The sequence below is a fragment of the Diabrotica virgifera genome, chromosome 8 (genome assembly GCF_917563875.1).
Source record: "Diabrotica virgifera virgifera chromosome 8, PGI_DIABVI_V3a".
Classification (NCBI taxonomy): domain Eukaryota; kingdom Metazoa; phylum Arthropoda; class Insecta; order Coleoptera; family Chrysomelidae; genus Diabrotica; species Diabrotica virgifera.
The window spans coordinates 191,595,957-191,614,247 of NC_065450.1; the positions used below are offsets into that span (position 1 = coordinate 191,595,957).

At 32.9% G+C, this 18,291-nt stretch overlaps 1 protein-coding gene across 2 annotated transcripts in view; it reads right to left on the minus strand.

The window, feature by feature from the left end:
* Positions 1 to 18,291, minus strand: part of LOC126889621 (odorant receptor Or2-like) — a 120,533-nt gene that overhangs the window by 33,560 nt on the left and 68,682 nt on the right. The gene's annotated exons all lie outside the window — the stretch shown is intronic.

The window sequence follows — 18,291 nt, forward strand, 5'->3', positions numbered from 1 at the left end:
GTAATTTTTTTGTTAAGCTTTGTACATTTCAATTTTAATGAGCGTTCGGATGTATATGAATGAATTTTGGTTATGAGTTTTTTAAATTCTAGAATGTCTGCTGTATATTTATTTATAACGCTGATAACATCTTTTGTTCCATGAGCGTTTTCAAATAAATCAACTGTTTCCTCAAAAGTTAATATTTGCTTTTCGGAATTGAATAATTCTTTAATTGGTTGCATTAGCGTTTCTAATGGTATTGTTGATATTTTTGTTTTTATTCTTTTTTGTTTCTGAGTTGGCTTTGAAAATACATCGTCACTAGCTGATGTCTCAATCGGGGGTGATATTGCTTCAGATACAGTTCGTTTGGAGGATGATTTAGATGTATTTTCTTCGTTGGATTCGCTAAATTCTTTTGGTGCTGGATTCTCTTTATTTTCATTAACCGAGCAAGAATTATTGCTTAGACTGGAAGATGAAGGCTGGTTAGTTATGACTATGTGAGGTGAGGGGGCTGATGAGGTGGATATATTTGGTTTGGATATCACTGGCATTGTATTATCTGTAGTTGATGTATCAAGAGGTGTTAGGTTGGTTGTAGATAATATTTTTGTTAGTGGCGTTGAATTATTTGATATGATTGTAGAAGTGCATGTTGTTGAAGGTGTAATAGCAGTCGTTTCTGTTGAAGTTACTGTACTAGGTTCGTTTCTGTTTGAAAGTGTAGCAGTTGGGACAGCTGTTTCTGAGTGATTTACATTTACTGAGCAACTACTGGAAATGTGGCCATGTTGTTTGCAAATGAAACATAAGTTGTCTAATGTCAAAAAAATTCGATTTGTAGTATCTTCATGAGTTATTAAAATGGTATCGGGAATTGGACCTGTGGGTGGAGATACGTAAATATGTCGACGGAAACTGAGTACATGTTTGTATTCAGGATTGTTGGTTCCTATTCGCAAAAATGACATTGATGAAGTTGGTTTTAGCCCTAAGAGCAGTAGTTCGTTTTCTATTACCTTATGCGGGATAGTGGGAGAAACATTGGATATTAGGAGTCTTTCACTTGGAGTAATTAGTCTACGGACTTGAATTTGTGTATTGTTTACAATGATGAAACCTCTACTGTTTGAAAAAAATTCATCTACGACTTGTTTGGTTGAGAAATAGATACAGATACGATTGTTGGTGATTCTTGATGAAAAAATAATGTGTTTTGGACTAACTAAAGCTCCTACCGCTAACAAGTATTCTTCTAATTTAACATCATTGAGAGAATTAAAAACTACTGCTTGTAGCTTGGATGGATAGATTGTCTCTTTTTGTCTACTAGCTGCAGCAGAGTAAGATAAAGGTTTTTGTGATGTGGATTGCGATAATGATTCATCGCTATTATTAGTGACGTCGAATTCCATTTCTCAACACCATTTGATTTTCCTAAGTACGGACCTGTTCCGCTTCGGGTTTTGGTAATTGTCTTTAAAGACAAAAAATTGGTGTCGATCAATGACTGGTGTTATTTATTGACGGTTTTATAAAATTCTTTGGTTATGAAACACTTATTAATAGAAAAATATGTACTCAGAGAAAATGTTTTTCTATACACACTTAACTAACACTATTATACTTGATGTTAACGTAGTGTAAGAATACTATGATTGGTTTTTGTAAGTTAAATTTACTATTTGTCAGGATCGATCAAAAAGCATGTGTGCTTATTCGATATCAGTGCCGGACCTCCTACAAAAGATCTGATATGAATATTACGTGGCGCGAAAATGTATTTTCATTTTGATGAAAAACAAAATTCTAGTTTTATTTTAAAATATTTTTCATATTATTTGCTAAATTTGAAGTAAAACATGCCACAAAAGAGTAAGTTTGATACAGTTTGAAATTTGAAACTCTTTTGTGGCGCGTTTACATCAAATTTAGCAAATTTTATGAAAAAATCTTTTAAAATAAAACTAGAATTTTGTTTTGCATCAAAATGAAAATACATTTTCGCGCCACGTAATATTCATATCAGATCTATTGTAGATGCAATATTGTATGCGCCACTCATTTTTACGGGGTTTAACGGTTTTTTTTATTCTTGTATCAGGAGTTTTTCAAAGTTATTTATAAATTAAATGTATAAAGTTGAATGCAATGTTTCTCAATTACACGCTAAGCTTTATAAATGGTCGCCTTTGTCGCATTATCTCCTAAATGATCTAGTGTCCATCGAATGTACACTAGATTTTTTTTCTATTCGAAATATATTGAAAAAAATATTGGGATGGCCGGTAAATGAACTCGGATTGCCCGTTGCCAGGTCAAATTACCGTCGTATCCACTACAACTACATAAACCATTTAGGGAATAATTGTTAATTGGATTATACTTTTGTAGCTTAATAACTTCTAAACGGCTTAACTGATTTTGTTCACTAAACATGAGTTTGAAACGTATTGACAAGTAGTATCTTATGCATCTAAGGTCAAGTATGATTACTGAAGCTATTACAGGAATTATTGAGCTTGAAAAACCATCTTTCCCATAAGAAATAGATTTGATCATAATTGTGAAGCCTATAACCTAAAAATTCGAATTTTCCCGGATATAAGGTATACACCGTTAGATTCGTCTAGAGTTCTTCTGCAAACGCTCAGTTATTGGCGCAATTCGTAGGTTGAAATTTTGAGTCATTGTCGAAAAACCAAAATTTTCAAAGTTAAGTTTTTCAGCTTTTCGGCTATACTGAGCCGTGTGTATGTCTGATCCTGACAGCTTAAACACCATTTGAAAGCTTAACTCAACGCTATTCATTTGGTGTATTTACTGTTCTCCTGTCTCTTCTTGAACCGAAGATATATACCGCCAAAAAATATGCCGTTTTGTACCTACCAAGTCCTATAGTTGGCTTATGGGCAGTCAAAACTCACAAACTACACCGGTTCTGAATCGGCCCTAACCCCCTCTTCAAATACAGAAAAAAAATTCAGATCGGTTTAACTTTTCCACACACATACATACATACATACATACATACATACATATCCACAAACATTTTCCCTTTTTTAAATAAATATTGACTCATATTTCTGAGCTCGGTAACTTTTGAACGGTATAACCGATTTTCAAAATTAGACATGCATTGGAAAGGTAATGGTCGCTTCTATTAGAAGCCCCAAATTCGTAGTTAAATTTTTGAAGTTTTTGGGATGAGAACGAAAAACAGACCCTAAATACGAAGGGCCGTAAAATCCACACCCTTGGACGAAAATGAATGGTTGATATATGAATGGGTGAGTCTTTTCCTGAACTTTAAGATGGGAGTTGTCCCAATTTTCAATTCAGTCAGATTTAGAAAATCGAAAATTTTGTGTATATATAGTGTCGCGTGTAGGGGGTGTAGGTGTGCGCCACTGGCGAAAACTGCCGTCCTCTGGTAATAGTAGCTATTTTCCTAACTAGTGCGGAAAGTGATACTTTCCCCCACGCGACTGTCGTTGACCGGAAGGACGTGATAGCGGAGTTCGGGCAAGCAGTCGAGTTAGGAAAGGCACTTTCCGCATGAGTTAGGAACAATATTGTTTCTAAGGCCATACGTCTGGAAAAAAGCCACAACAATAGAGTTATATCAATTTTTATTTACGAGTACATACAACATAATATCTTGATCTATGTAAAACCAATGTGTTTATTTATTGCTTGTTAATATTAAAATGTAAACGGACAATTCGTAGCATTTTGCAAATGTATCATACTCCATTAAAATGTTTCATTTTTAAGCCATGCCTTGCATTTGTTAGAGGAGTCAATTTTATTTCTTTAATGTGTAGAGGGGATCAGTAGAAGCTTAAGTTCAAGTTTATGGGGTCGCCACCCTGGTCCCCCAGCCGCCATCTTGGAAATAGGGTGCAAAGTGGTTTCGCGCTATATCTCGTAAACTACCAACCCGACATACAATCTAATTAAAAATAGAATGTAGCATATTAAATTTTCTACAATTTTATTTCTATAACTTTTTATCGTCATGTGACCGACAAAAAAGATATAACAAAAATATGTAAACAAATTTTAACAAGTTTTCTTTTGGAGGTTATAACTTTTTTTCAGTTCATTTTAAAATAAAATAACATTATGGCAATTGTGTAGAGAGTTTTTCAGCGAACAATTTCCACTATAAAGTTGTTTAATTCTATTTATTTATATAGGTTTTACAGAGTTCCAAACTTGACCAGATTCTCGAATGCTCATAGGGTTACAATAAAAACAAAATTAGGCTTACTTTTCCATATATATATATATATATATATATATATATATATATATATATATATATATATATATATATATATATATATATATATATATATATATATATATATTTTTATTCATACAATTTATTATGATTTTAACATTCCAATGCTATTATTAATCTGTTTTGACCTTTCTCCACACTATAAAACTTATAACCCTAAGCATTATATAGAAAAGGCCCAAGAAGTTTTTTGAGGACAAATTCGCCGGTTCAGAAGAAGAATGACTTCTCTTCTTCTTCAAGTGCCGTCCTCGTTCCGAAGTTTGGCTATCATCAAGGCTATGCGTATTTTTGATACCGTAGATCTAAATAATTGGCAGCTGCTGCACTTGTACCAATCTCTTAAATTCTTCAACCATGAATGTTTTCTTCTGCCAATGGATCTTTCACCTATTATTTTTCCCTGAATAATTAATTGTAGTAGCTGGTACTTTTCTTACCTGGTACTTTACTTATTCTTCTTCTAATGAGGGGACAAAAGAAGAATGACGCAACCGCAAAATGGCTAATTCTTAAAAAGAGCAAAAAACGAATTTTTGATATCAAAATCATACAGTATGATCAAAATTAGCCATTCACCACAGCGTGGTCAGGATCTCGAGATATAAGCGTTTTTTGGGAGTACAGATATTGGGGTGTACAGATATAAGCGTTTGGGGTAAACATGAAACTAACGAAATGTCATGACAAAATGTTTAAAAACTAACAAGTCTTTTCTAATGTGTTTAAACATTTTGGACAAATTTCGTTGTTATCTAGATACTTCAGAGATGACACATAGTCTGGGCTGATTATCGGAGAATAGGCCATTTTTGGGAAAACTTATTTACCAGCAATTTTATTGCTGGAATCGAACCTTATGAGTGTGTATATTAATAATATAGGTACCTATGCAAAGTCCGCAGATAGTGTGCTACTTTTTTTATCAACAAAATGGCGCCCGAAAATCGTGTTTTCTTCAATTTTTGCTCTATAACTCCAAAGATTTTAACTTTAAACCAAAAATACTCAAATAAAAATTCACCGCAATTAAATTCTGCATAGAGACGTGTCTTTTCCGATTTACTTCGACGAAAACTTTCTCCGGAAAAAGCGGGATTTTCCAACAAAATCTTTAATTTTCAACTAAACTTTTAGATAAGTAATTGTTAATCAATAATTAAATAACTTGGTAATGTAAAAGACCTTTTCATATAGATTATAATTCCAGAAGCCGGTGGAAATTTAATGAACAGTTTAGCAACAATTGAATTGTTAATTAAAAATTTACGATCACTATAATAACGATACTAATTACGATACATAAGAACAACTATGATTTTTTCATAAAAAAACACTATACCTATCTAAGGTACTTAACAAAATTGAATTTGGTAGATTTAAGCGGACTCAGGAATATTTCAAAATTATGAACAATTTTTTGGCTCATAAACAAAATAGAATATCTCAGGAAATATTAAACTAAATTAAATTGTGAAAGCGGTATTCGAAAAACAGCGGCAGGACGCTTCTTCTAAAAGAAAAACTTTTAATTATGACTAGTGGTTCCTGAGATACAACCCGTAAAGTTGACCGGAATCTACGGCAAAGATATAAACAATATGATCATAATTTTCAAACCATCACCTTTTTATTTTTGTTCCCTTTCTCTACACCAATTTTCATATCCTTAAAATGCTCATAACATATATTATTATAATAAAAACTATCGATAATACGTGTGAATATTGCCAAAAATAGCAAAATTCCAATCAAAAATTAGGTTGGAGAAAATGTAACCCTCAAAGTTCAAAATCGGTATACGTTAAAAAAATGCATTTTATCGGCTTCTCATGGAGCAATTTTCTTCATTCTTTTTTTGTTCCCAAGTAACTCGAGTAGAGCCATCGAACTAACGCATTATTAAATGTCAAACTTGCTTTTGTTTTGTTATAATAAATTAATTTATTTTTTATAACACAAAATTATAATTTATTTAAATAAAAATTGTTTAAATAACTATACAGCTTTCAAATGAAAATATTTGTTTTTAACTTTAAAAGGTACACTTGTAGTAAGTTTATCTAAAAAAAGCCTACAACTGGAAAAAATATGTAATTTTGTGTTCTTATAAATAATTTAATCTATTATAACAAAACAAAAGCAACTTTGATATTTAATAATGCGTTAGTTAGATGGATCTACTCGAGTTACTTGGGAACAAAAAAAGAATGAAGGAAATTGCTCCATGGGAAGCCGAGAAAATGCGCATTTTTTTAACGTATACCGATTTTGAACTTTGAGGGTTACATTTTCTCCAACCTAATTTTTGATTGTAATTTTGCTATTTTTGGCAATTTTCACACGTATTATGGATAGTTTTTATTATAATAATATATGTTTTGAGTATTTTAAAGATATGAAAATTGGTGTTGAACAAGAGGACAAAAATAAAAAGGTGATGATTTAAAAATTATGATCCTATTGTTTATATCTTTGCCGTAAATTCCGGTCAATTTTGCGGGTTGTATCTCAGGAACCACTCGTCATAATTAAACGTTTTTTCTCTTAGAAGGAGCGCCCTGCCGCTGTTTTTCGAATACCGCTTTTACAATTTAATTTAGTTTAATATTTCCCGAGATATTCTATTTTGTTTATAAGCCAAAAATTGTTTATAATTTTAAAATATTCCTGAGGCCGCTTAAATATACCAAATTCAATTCTGTTAAGTACATTAGATAGGTACAGTGTCTTTTTATGATAAAATCATAGTTATTCTTATACACCGTAATTATTGTCGTTATTATAGCGACCGTGAATTTTTAATTAACAATTCAATTGTTGCTAAACTGTTCATTCAATTTCCATCGGCTTCTGGAATTATATTCTCTACGAAGAGGGCTTTTATATTACCAAGTTATTTAATTATTGATTAGCAATTATTTATCTAAAATTTTAGTTGAAAATTAAAGATTTTGTTGGAAAAACCCGATTTTTCCGGGGAAAGTTTTTGTCGAAGTGAATCGCGAAAAACACGTCTCTATGCAGAATTTAATTGCGGTGAATTTTTATTTGGGTCTTTTTGGTGTAAAGTTAAAATATTTGGAGTTATAGACCAAATCTAGATAAAAATAAACTTCATATTCGGATTCAGCGACCTCGAAAACATAAAAATAGACCAAAATTTGTCATTCGCCTTAAATTTGATTTTCGTGGTCGGCATAACGATTGCTGCCGCTCGACTAATATACTTAGATAGAAAATTATTTTTTTTATTGTATTCCTATAAGAATTCGAGAATCTGGTCAAGATTGGAGCGCTGTAAAACCTAGATAATAAATAAAATTAAACAACTTTATAGTGAAAATTGTTCATTGAAATTTATTTCAAATATATCTTATTGTGTTCCTGTATTAATGAAATTAACGCGACAATTCGATGAAATAAAATTATTTTGACATAATATTCGAAATCAAACAAATGAAATAGAGAATGTGGAAAAATCCTCTTACTAACAATTCACACATCCACCATTTCAGGTTGGGAAAAATTTCTTGAATAGAATCAAAGATCCAAACACCTGTTCTCAGAAATGTGTTTCGCCCTCTTCAACCTCTCTGGGCTTATCAATAAAGATGAGAGGTTGAATATCTTTAGACACATTCCATCAAAAAACAACATTCGAGACCCAGACATAGCAGGAGCGTATATCTACGCCGCATAATCTGACCATGACAGCCTCACGTTTTAATTCCCTAATTACTATAAGTAAAATATATGTTTGAAAAACAAAAAAACAAAAGATGTAAATCTTTGAAACACACTCAGTGATCAAAAGATCTAAGTTATTGGTTTACCGACCAAACGTAACTAAATCAAACAAATGAAATAGAGAATGTGGAAAAATCCTCTTACGAACAATTCACACATCCACCATTTCAGGTTGGGAAAAATTTCTTGAATAGAATCAAAGATCCAAACACCTGTTCTCAGAAATGTGTTTCGCCCTCTTATATAATATTCGAAAGTCAAATCGGTAGACAATAACAGTCATTTTGAATCATCGTCATGGAAACCAAGATCGTCGTCATGCTAACTAATTATATTGAAAGTTTGGTTTTGACAACCTTGTCAAAGAATTAATTTGTGTATGTATTTTCATATTAATTAAATTAATTGATTAAGATTTGGTAATTTTTTAAAGACTCTTAGAAAAAATATTGTACCTAACTCTTGCAGAAAGTCTCTTTTCAGCACTCGACTGCTTGCCGAACTATCGCTTCGCGTCGTTCGGCAAACTGCAGTCGCGTGCGGAAAATAATGACTTTCTGCACTTGTTAGGAAAATAACTATATTGTGAAATGAACGGAAAAAAGTTATAACCTCCAAAAGGAAACTTCTTACAAAATTTTCTCATATTTTTGTTTATAACTTTTTTGTTGGTCACTTGACGATAAAAGGTAATAAATAGAAAATTATAGAAAATTTAATTTGCTACATTTTATGTCTAACTATATTTTCTGTAGGATTACTAGTTTAGGAGATACAGCGGGAAAACCCTTTGCACCACTTTTTCCAATATCGCGGCCGTAGTACAAGGGTATCGACCCCAAAAACTTGAACTTAAGCTTCTACTGAACCCCCCTACACATTAAAAAAAATAAAATTGTCTCCTCTAGGAAATGCAACCCTAAATGTAACATTTTAATGGACTATCACTGATGCAAACTGATCCTTGATTTTTTCAATACGTTCTCTGACAAAGTTGTCAAATACAAATTTCCAATAAAATAAAATTAGTTTCCATGTCGACGATTCAAAACTATTAAATTGATGTTCACGGAGACCGTCCCTGACTAGACCAAGACAAGTGGAGCATACGGACTTTAATAGTTGTTTATGCACGACCGGGAGGTAAAGTCCATATTACGTATACATTTGGCGGGCGGAAAGTGCCAATTTAGCGCCCGTGGGCTTCTTTATCGCCCGCCGGACGGTAATGTTAGACGGTGGGTGTAGTTTTTTTTATACAAATACCAAAAATTAATGCAACCTATAATAAATATTCAATTAAAATAATAGTCTATAATAAAAAAAAAATACCAAGTAACTTACTTTTATCATGAGTAGAGAGCGGAATATATGCAACACAACATTACCAAAATATGCGCATATATATGCATTACTTTTACTACAAATATGCAGGTATTTTTTCTAAATTTTTCTAAATATGCAAATGCATATTAAAAACCCTTTGAAGAGAAATGCAAAGAGATCGAGGATCTCCAAAAAAGATACGATCTATTTAACCTACATAAGAAAGTCAAAGAAATGGCTGGACTAAGAAAGCAAAATCTAACTGGTGCACTTCTGGATAGACACGGGGTCGCTGTAACAGAGACCGATGAGAAAGTACAACGTTGGGCAGAATACATCGCTGAACTGTTCGATGATGAAAGAGGGTACCTGGAACACATAGAACTTACCTCAGGAGAAATAGGTCCATATATTACAACGGAAGAAATAATACATGCGTTAAAAACAATGAAGAACAGAAAAAGCCCAGGACCTGACATGCTTCCTATCGACCTTTTAAAAATTATAGATGAGCAGCATATTGATATTTTAGTGGTACTCTTGAACAAAATTTATAGCTCAGGTACATTACCCAAAGAATGGTTGACGTCGATCTTTATTTGCCTCCCTAAAAAGAAAAACGCACGAGAATGCGGCGACTACCGCACCATTAGTTTGATGTCCCATGTGCTAAAGTTGCTACTGAAAGTCATCCATAACCGAATATATCATAAACTAGACATAGACATTAATGATACGCAATTTGGATTTCGCAAAGGCCTGGGAACTCGTGAAGCTCTTTTTTCACTTAACATACTTATACAAAGGTGCCTGGACGTCAATCAAGATATATATGCGTGTCTTATTGACTATAATAAGGCATTTGACAAAGTACGACATGAACAATTAATGCATGTTCTGGAATCAAGGAAGCTGGACTACAATGACCTCAGGATTATATCGAATTTATACTATAGCAACGAGCAAAAGTACGTGTTAACGATCAGCTGTCGGAGGAAATTGAAATCAGACATGGAGTGAGACAGGGATGCGTCTTGTCGCCGGTTCTTTTTAATGCCTACTCGGAAGAGATCTTGAAAAAAGCTCTGGATGGTGAAACAGCTGGAATAAAGGTAAATGGAGTTCCCATTAACAACATTAGATGTGCGGATGACACTGTCATCTTAGGTGAAAATATTGGGGATCTTCAGAGGCTGGTGACCAGAATAGCAGAGTTTGGAGAAGAATATGGGCTAACAATGAATGTCAAGAAGAGAATATCGAAAACTCAAAGAAATAACGAAAATCTCGTCATCAACGGATCCAATATCGAACGAGTCGATCAATATGCATACCTTGGAACAATAATCAACTTGGAACAATGATCAACTCCACAGGAGATTACTTACAGGAAATCAAAATCAGGATAGAAAAGGCTAGAGCAAATTTTAACAAAATGAGGAAAGTGCTCTGCACAAGAGATTTGAAGTTGGAGCTAAGAGTTAGGTTGGCTAGGTGCTACGTTTTCTCGACTCTGTTTTATGGAATGGAAGCTTGGACCTTGAATGCTGCTTCAATGAAAAAACTAGAATCATTCGAGCTGTGGGTGTACAGAAGAATTCTGAAAATATCGTGGACAGAACACGTTACAAACAAAGAGGTTCTGAGAAGGATGAATAAAGAAATGGAAATCCTAAATACCATCAAAACAAGAAAATTGGAATATCTCGGACATATTTCACGTGGAGAGAGATACAGCTTGCTCCAATTGATTATGCAGGGAAAGATTCAAGGAAAGAGAAGCATAGGGCGACGCAGAATATCGTGGCTGCGCAACCTAAGAGAGTGGTACGGATGAACATCAAATGAAATTTTCAGAGCAGCCATCTCTAAAATACGAATAGCTATGATGATTGCTGACCTCGGCCGCGGAGATGGCACTTAAAGAAGAAGATATTAAAAATACTCAAAAATAAAACAATTATATTAAGTCGTAAGATATTCACAAAAGTTGCCTTCAAAAATACGTACAACTTTCCTCAAACAATCGAAGCCCTCATTTTTCTCTAAAACATTTTTAATTTATTTCTAATTGTAATCCCTGTATTTCCGGGAATTTTTTGATAATGAGCAGAAAAAGTGTTAACAAGATTAACCGAATCACTTAATTGTAAATACCTTTGTTCTAATGACTTTATTAGATCTGGTAAAAAACTAAAATTAACTTTTATGAACATAAGTTCTTTAGCAATTTGTACGTTACTTAAAGAACAAAGTACGTTACTTAAGCTGAAGAAAAAAAAGCGGAATTGTCTACAATTTGATGGATTTTTGTATTTTGATGCTTCTCTCTATGTCCGTCTTTATAGAAGTAAAAGCGAATTTGTCGAATAAAAACACTTTTTCCAGAAAAATTTCTTTTGTGGGACATGATGCTTTTGTTTGTCAGTTCCTCATTTAAAAAATGAAATGTGAAAATGAATGTAACTTACGATTTTGGAACAGGCCTTGCAAAATACTTTGTCTCCACTTAGCTTTAACTCGGGAAAACACTTTATCCAAGCACTTTTTTGAATGGTAGACATATTTAAATTTAATATATACCAATCACTTCAAAAACACTAAATACGATACAACCTTTACTTTAAACAAATGTTGGCCAGAACCTGACAAAGTAATTATTTAATATTAAATTAAGTAGTAATGGGAAAGTCCAGATGAGCAATAGATAGATAAATAACGAGCTCGTTCATATCGAAGTTATAAAATTCAAACTAAGAGAGGAGAATTTTAAACTTTTATATAATTTATTTTTAAAATATGCTAAATAAATCGTGTTTAGCTTAAATATGCAATGTTGTGTTTGTTGTCTGAAAATATGCAATATATGCATCTATATGCACTTTGCATATATTCCGCTCTCTAATCATGAGATAAAAATTATCTCGAGAATTTACCAAAAACGATTCTATTTCTTCTCTGGTTCGAATTTTAGATTTCTTTGGTTTATAACCATCTGGTCTCCGTATTAGGGATGTTATCAATCTTGAATATTTAGCGATGTTTACATTATTGTGCAAATTTACAGTTGCTTTTAACATCGAATAATATGACCATAGAGAAGACGGCTTACGGCATTTAGCCTTCTCCAGAAAATACGCAAAAAATACATTTTCTGTATAATTACCGGCTTTAACACTCTACAATTTGCACCAACTAACAAATTCATCGTAGACCTTATCGTATATTTTCTTAGATTTAGCGGGTAGTAAATATAATTTTGCGTCTTCTGCGGCTTTAAAAATTTCAGGTGGTGTTCCAGAAAATGTTCCATCGTCACTAGTTTCCATTATAAAAGAACTTCTTAAAAAATGTGTTATGAAACTCTCAATACGATAAATAATGGCGACTAACTATTCTTGACTTATATACTTTGTTGCTAAGGTAAAACGAACATAGGTATAGAGATTACCGTTCTATAATATTATTATTTCTTACACATATTTCTTTCAATATGACATTTTTTATTACCTAACCAATACAAATGATTCGGAGAATTGTTATACAGGAAGAGTTTTAATAAATTGAGCTATAAAATTCATGCAACTTTTGAAACGGTATTTATAATAAATTGCTCGCAAAGGTGGAAAGAAAAAGAAGCATTAAAAAATAATCACTAAGACGATCGTCCAAGACAGTCGTGCATAAAAATTTGTATGTATTTCGGGCGTAAACAGCGTTCATGTGAAGGTTTCACATGAGTGCCTTAAAAATGTACTTTTAACACGTATATCATACAATATTTTTTCTACAAACGTGTTAAAAATGCAATAATACAGTTTAAATTAAATTTAAAAAAAAAACCTTTTTCAAATTGCGAAAATTGTACTATTAATATTAATAATGTTAATAAATGAAATATAAATATTTTGAGGATTGCTTTCAAAATTTGACATTTCACCTTTAACTGCAGTGCCTTAAAAATCTTTAAGCCCCCAGTGCTTTAAAGTGACATTTTTAAGGCTCATATGGAGTGCAAAACATTGCATTTTTAACACGTTTGTAGAAAAAATAATATAAATAATATACCGTTGATAGATAAATATACAAGGTATTTTTACTATTAATTAATATTAGTAATTAATTATAAACTATTTATATACTGGTATATTTATCAATCAACGGTAATACATTAAATAAATATAATATATGGAAATAAAGCATGCATGCTATTTTGTCGTGGACTAGTCAGGGACTGTCTCCGCGAACATACTTATTGTTCTACTGATCTAACTTTTGAATATTATGTCAAAATAATTATTTCATCAAATTTTCAGTACTTAGTAATTACACGAGAGCTCTAAAGTTATCGATTTCTATTCCCAGTGCAGGTTTAATTTCACGACCCGAAGAGGAGTGACATTATTAGCCATTATTAGCCTGTTTGGCTATACCGTACTGATGACGACCAATGAGTCAGAAACACGTATCCATGGTTGATTCCATTTTGTGAATATTTTGTTTTTTCATCCTTGTTAACCTATCTTTGTTGTTTGATTTTTTAAAACGTGCTAAACGTTTGGCATTCCTTGTCTCAGGTATCTGTAACTTCCTCCGTGGATGTGTTAGTTGTTGCTCTCATTTTGTGGGCACAAAATGTGTACCCTTGGTAAAACTTGTTACTAGTGTTGCCCAAATGCAAGACCAAGACGAGATTTAGACAGTCTCGGTCTTGGTCTTGCAACAGTACACCTGGTCTTCGTCTTGGTCTTGTTATTGCGCTCCAGGTCTTGGTCTTGCAGCAAGAATCTTGCAAGTCTCGCAGTTGCTTATTAGCCTAGTACATATCTTAGAACAACGTAACAGAGTAGGTAAATTTTAAGCTTGAATTATTTATTCGTTAACAATATTGCTGTAATAATATTGTTGCTAGAAGGTAAGCTGTCGTTGTACCTATAGGTACTGGATACCGTACCGGTACCAATGAGTGTACCAATCAAACTGTTTTTTCTCAAAGTTCGCATCATCCTTTGGAATATTCTAGCCTTTATAAAATACTGAAATTAAAACCCTACTACAGTCTGATATTTTCTTAACATTCTGTTTTTTTGTTCATTCGCTTGGATAACAACAAAGTTAGATATTTTAATAACTAGCCATGTTTTTCATCAATACAGGCTGTTTTGAAATAATTATGGCAAATTTTAAGGGGTTTTCAACTAAACAAACCGGTTTCACGTAAGTATGCGCGCCATTGGTGAACATTAAAATCTTATTTGTATGTCAAAAATGCGTAATAACCACTTCTTAAAACCTACCAAATTTCATTCGCATATCTCAACCGGTTTAAGAGCAATAAATAAATCGTCAGTTTTTTTTTCTGATTTTGGCCTTGGTTTAGAACTACAAACTTTAGCCACGTAATTGTATAACTTATCACTAAGTCAGGGGGGTAATGTGTAGTGTGTGTGTTGAGTGTCTTGTTACTTTGCAAAGTCGACGTCATTGTCTTTGCAAAGAGACGCTAATTGTATCCGAACGTCTGCGGTCCCTCCGGTGAGTACCGATCCCACAAGGACAGAAACTATATTCATTTATTAATTTATAATAAATGAAAAATTTCTGACCCTGGTGAGATTCGAACCCATAACCTTTCGGATTTTTTCGATCCAAAGGCAGGCGCTCTTACCACTGAGCCACGGAGGGGATCAAATCGTCAGTTTGTAATTTCGGAAACAAACATTTGCGAACATACGTTTAAAAGCAAACTGTCATTACTTTTTCGTGCAGAGTAATTACCCCTTAAAGTTTGCCACACTTATTTTTTAAAAACACCCTATATTGATGAAAATCATGGGTAATTAAAAAAGTACCTAACTTTTTATTTTCCAACATATAAGGGAATAAATCAAAAACAAAATTTTAAGAAAATACGAGGCTATAGTTTAGTTTTAATTCTAATATTTTATAAGCCAGAATATTCCATATTGTGATGCGAACCTTTAGAAAAAAAACACAGTTTGATTGGTACACCCGGTATACAATGACGATTTACCTGCCTAGCAATAGTATTATTACAGTGATATTGTTAAAGAATAAGGCTATAACATATTAAAAAAATCATTTCAATCGGACAACAGGTTTAGGAAATTCAAGACATCAAAAATGACCAGTTTTTAAGGTGGTACGTTAATTTCTTGGAGTAGTGTATATCACCAAACACAAAGAGTAACAAAAGAACAGTTGATTGATAAAACAAATGAACAATTTAATTTAACTACAGAAAAAACTGCTATAAATGTGCTTTTGTCTTGCATACATTTCACTGTAACCTTTCATTGTTCAATGCCTCGGTAGACAGTATATCGTTATTAAATATTTCGTTATTTTGTTTATACGGTATGTATAGCCGGCATTATCTGCATTAATGTGTCTCGTTATTAATACTTTTAAGTACCAGCCGCATTATTCCAGCAAATTTTGTCTAACTGAATAAGGTCACTGCACAAACAACAGAAAAAATATACATAATAGTCTTACTATTCTATATACCGATAAGATGTAATAGGTATATTTGTTATCAGGTACATATTTTTAACGACAGTATTGTCGGCATCGCAAGATCGCAACGCAAGAATATTAATTTATGAATAAAAGTGGTAAAAATTTATTCTCAAATCCTGGAATATTAATTTAAGCGCGAAGATGTCGTCTGCTGGGAAAGATTGCAAAAATATTTTATTTTTACATTGTAATAATGATCTCTGAGTACGTGTCAAATGTGTAAAGTGTTATTTTAATAAATATTTTGATTCGCTATGTATGTTTGTGGTATTCTTTGTAATGGGCATAAGTCAAATTTTCCGAATTTTAAAAAAAAAAAATTTGCCTCTCATAGAGTATCTAAGAATATACCCGAACTAATATACTCTATAAAACACCTCAGTTCTAACTGCAAGAGTCTTGCAGGATTAGTCTTGTTCTTGCTCAAATTAGGCGGTCTTGGTCTTGGTCTTGATCTTGCAAAACCGCAAGAACAAGACCAAGACTGAAAGACCAAGACCGATTTTGGGCAACACTACTTGTTACTAAAGGTTTCTATATAATTTCTCGTTGGCCGAAACATAATCCACGTAATTATTGACATATACAATTACATAATCGCCATAATCATCCGCCACATTAATGAGGAGACTGAAAGGAAAAATGTGGAAAAGATCTGACAAATCTGAATTACTAACTTTTACTGGTACTTTAATTTTGATGTACATCGTAATTTTGTTGAAGGTTTGTAATATTTTAGAAAACGTTGTGTTTACTAAGCATAAGATTGTTAAATTTAATCCATTTCTAACATTTGTAACACCTGTCAATAAATATATGTATTAGCTATTTCGAAGTGGACATTGTGTACTAGGGTGGTTCGAAAAAAACTTTTTTTCTTATTTCAGATCGCTATAGTGCGCAAAAGTTTCCATTGGTATAGACTTGAAAAAAGCACTAATTATTATTTTTTTTAATCTGTCTTCCGGTCGCGCAATGCCATCGAAGTTAGCAAAAATTGTGAAAAACCTTAATTTTTCATATATTTTTTAACAGCCCAGATGATTTTAATTGCGCTCCTAGACCATGAATTAACTGCTAAAACTATAAAAAATCAATATAAATGCACTTATTATACATTTGTTTCATATCTCACGGTCGCGCAACATAATAAAAAATGAGTAAAATTAGTAGTTTTTGCAAAATTTCGAAGTTTGACTGTTTGGTACAATTTAATCATACTACTTTTAGAGATGGTATAGTTTAATTCAATTACAATAATATATTTAAAATCGAAGCATATAAGATAAATTTTGATATTCAATTGTTATTCGGTCGCGCAGCTTCGTCAAAAACAGCAGACTACCGAGAGGCGAGGCGAAAGTGACGAATGCCAGCGAAGCACGCGCAGTCACAAGTAAAGATACATGTGGGAATACCTCTACAATGGAGTATTTGTCTTCTCCATTACAACGACCTGCCATTAAACCACCTTTTCCAACACTTAGGTGAAAATACAATAGACCCAATAGGATATTAATTATTGATTTTAATCCTATTGATTATGAAATTCCAAAAGTTGACAAGCGTATTCTTAGCAAACACCAATAATTCTACTTGCTTGAGATATCAGAAGTCATCAAGTCAGGACATTGTTCAGAAGACTTTGTAATAGGTACGTGATCCTAGCCCAACGTCACATTCAAGATGGCTTACTACTGCAAACCGAGTTTTGCGTTTCTACATCAGTGTGTCCAACCCTTCTGAAAATCTGAGAGAGATTGTCACATTCATTCTCAAATGTCATAATTTGCCTTTGTGGTTTGCCACAAAAATAAACCACAAATTCACAGATGGGCCTAGACATGATTACAAAATCATTGAATCTTCAAGGTACTTACCAGAAGAGCTGCTTCAAGTTGTTGATCCCGTTTTACAACGGAATGCTTACTTTGCCCATCCCGAAAATTTACTTTTGGCTATGGTAACTGATGACAGAAACCATGTCCGAGAGCTGGGCTTTAGGCGTATCATGAAGGAAAATCAAGCAATATCTGAATGTGACTCTATCAGAATCTTTAAACCATCAAACTTAAACTTTTAATCTAAATAGTATTACGAAATTATCAAATGGAACACCAGTACACTGACTCCCCTCTACTGCTAAGAACATTGACTAATGAAGAGATAAAACAGTATGTGAGCAATGACTTCAAGCTTGTCATGAGTATAGATATATATTTACTTTGCCATGCCATACACAGGCAGTTCAAAGACGCGTTAAGCTAGTGACCGAAGCTTCAAGTAAAGTGTGTGGACACAGTTCCAGAGATGGCTATATTAGGACCACATTATTGTATCGCTCAGCGGTGCCAACGATTAAAATCAACAACAACTGG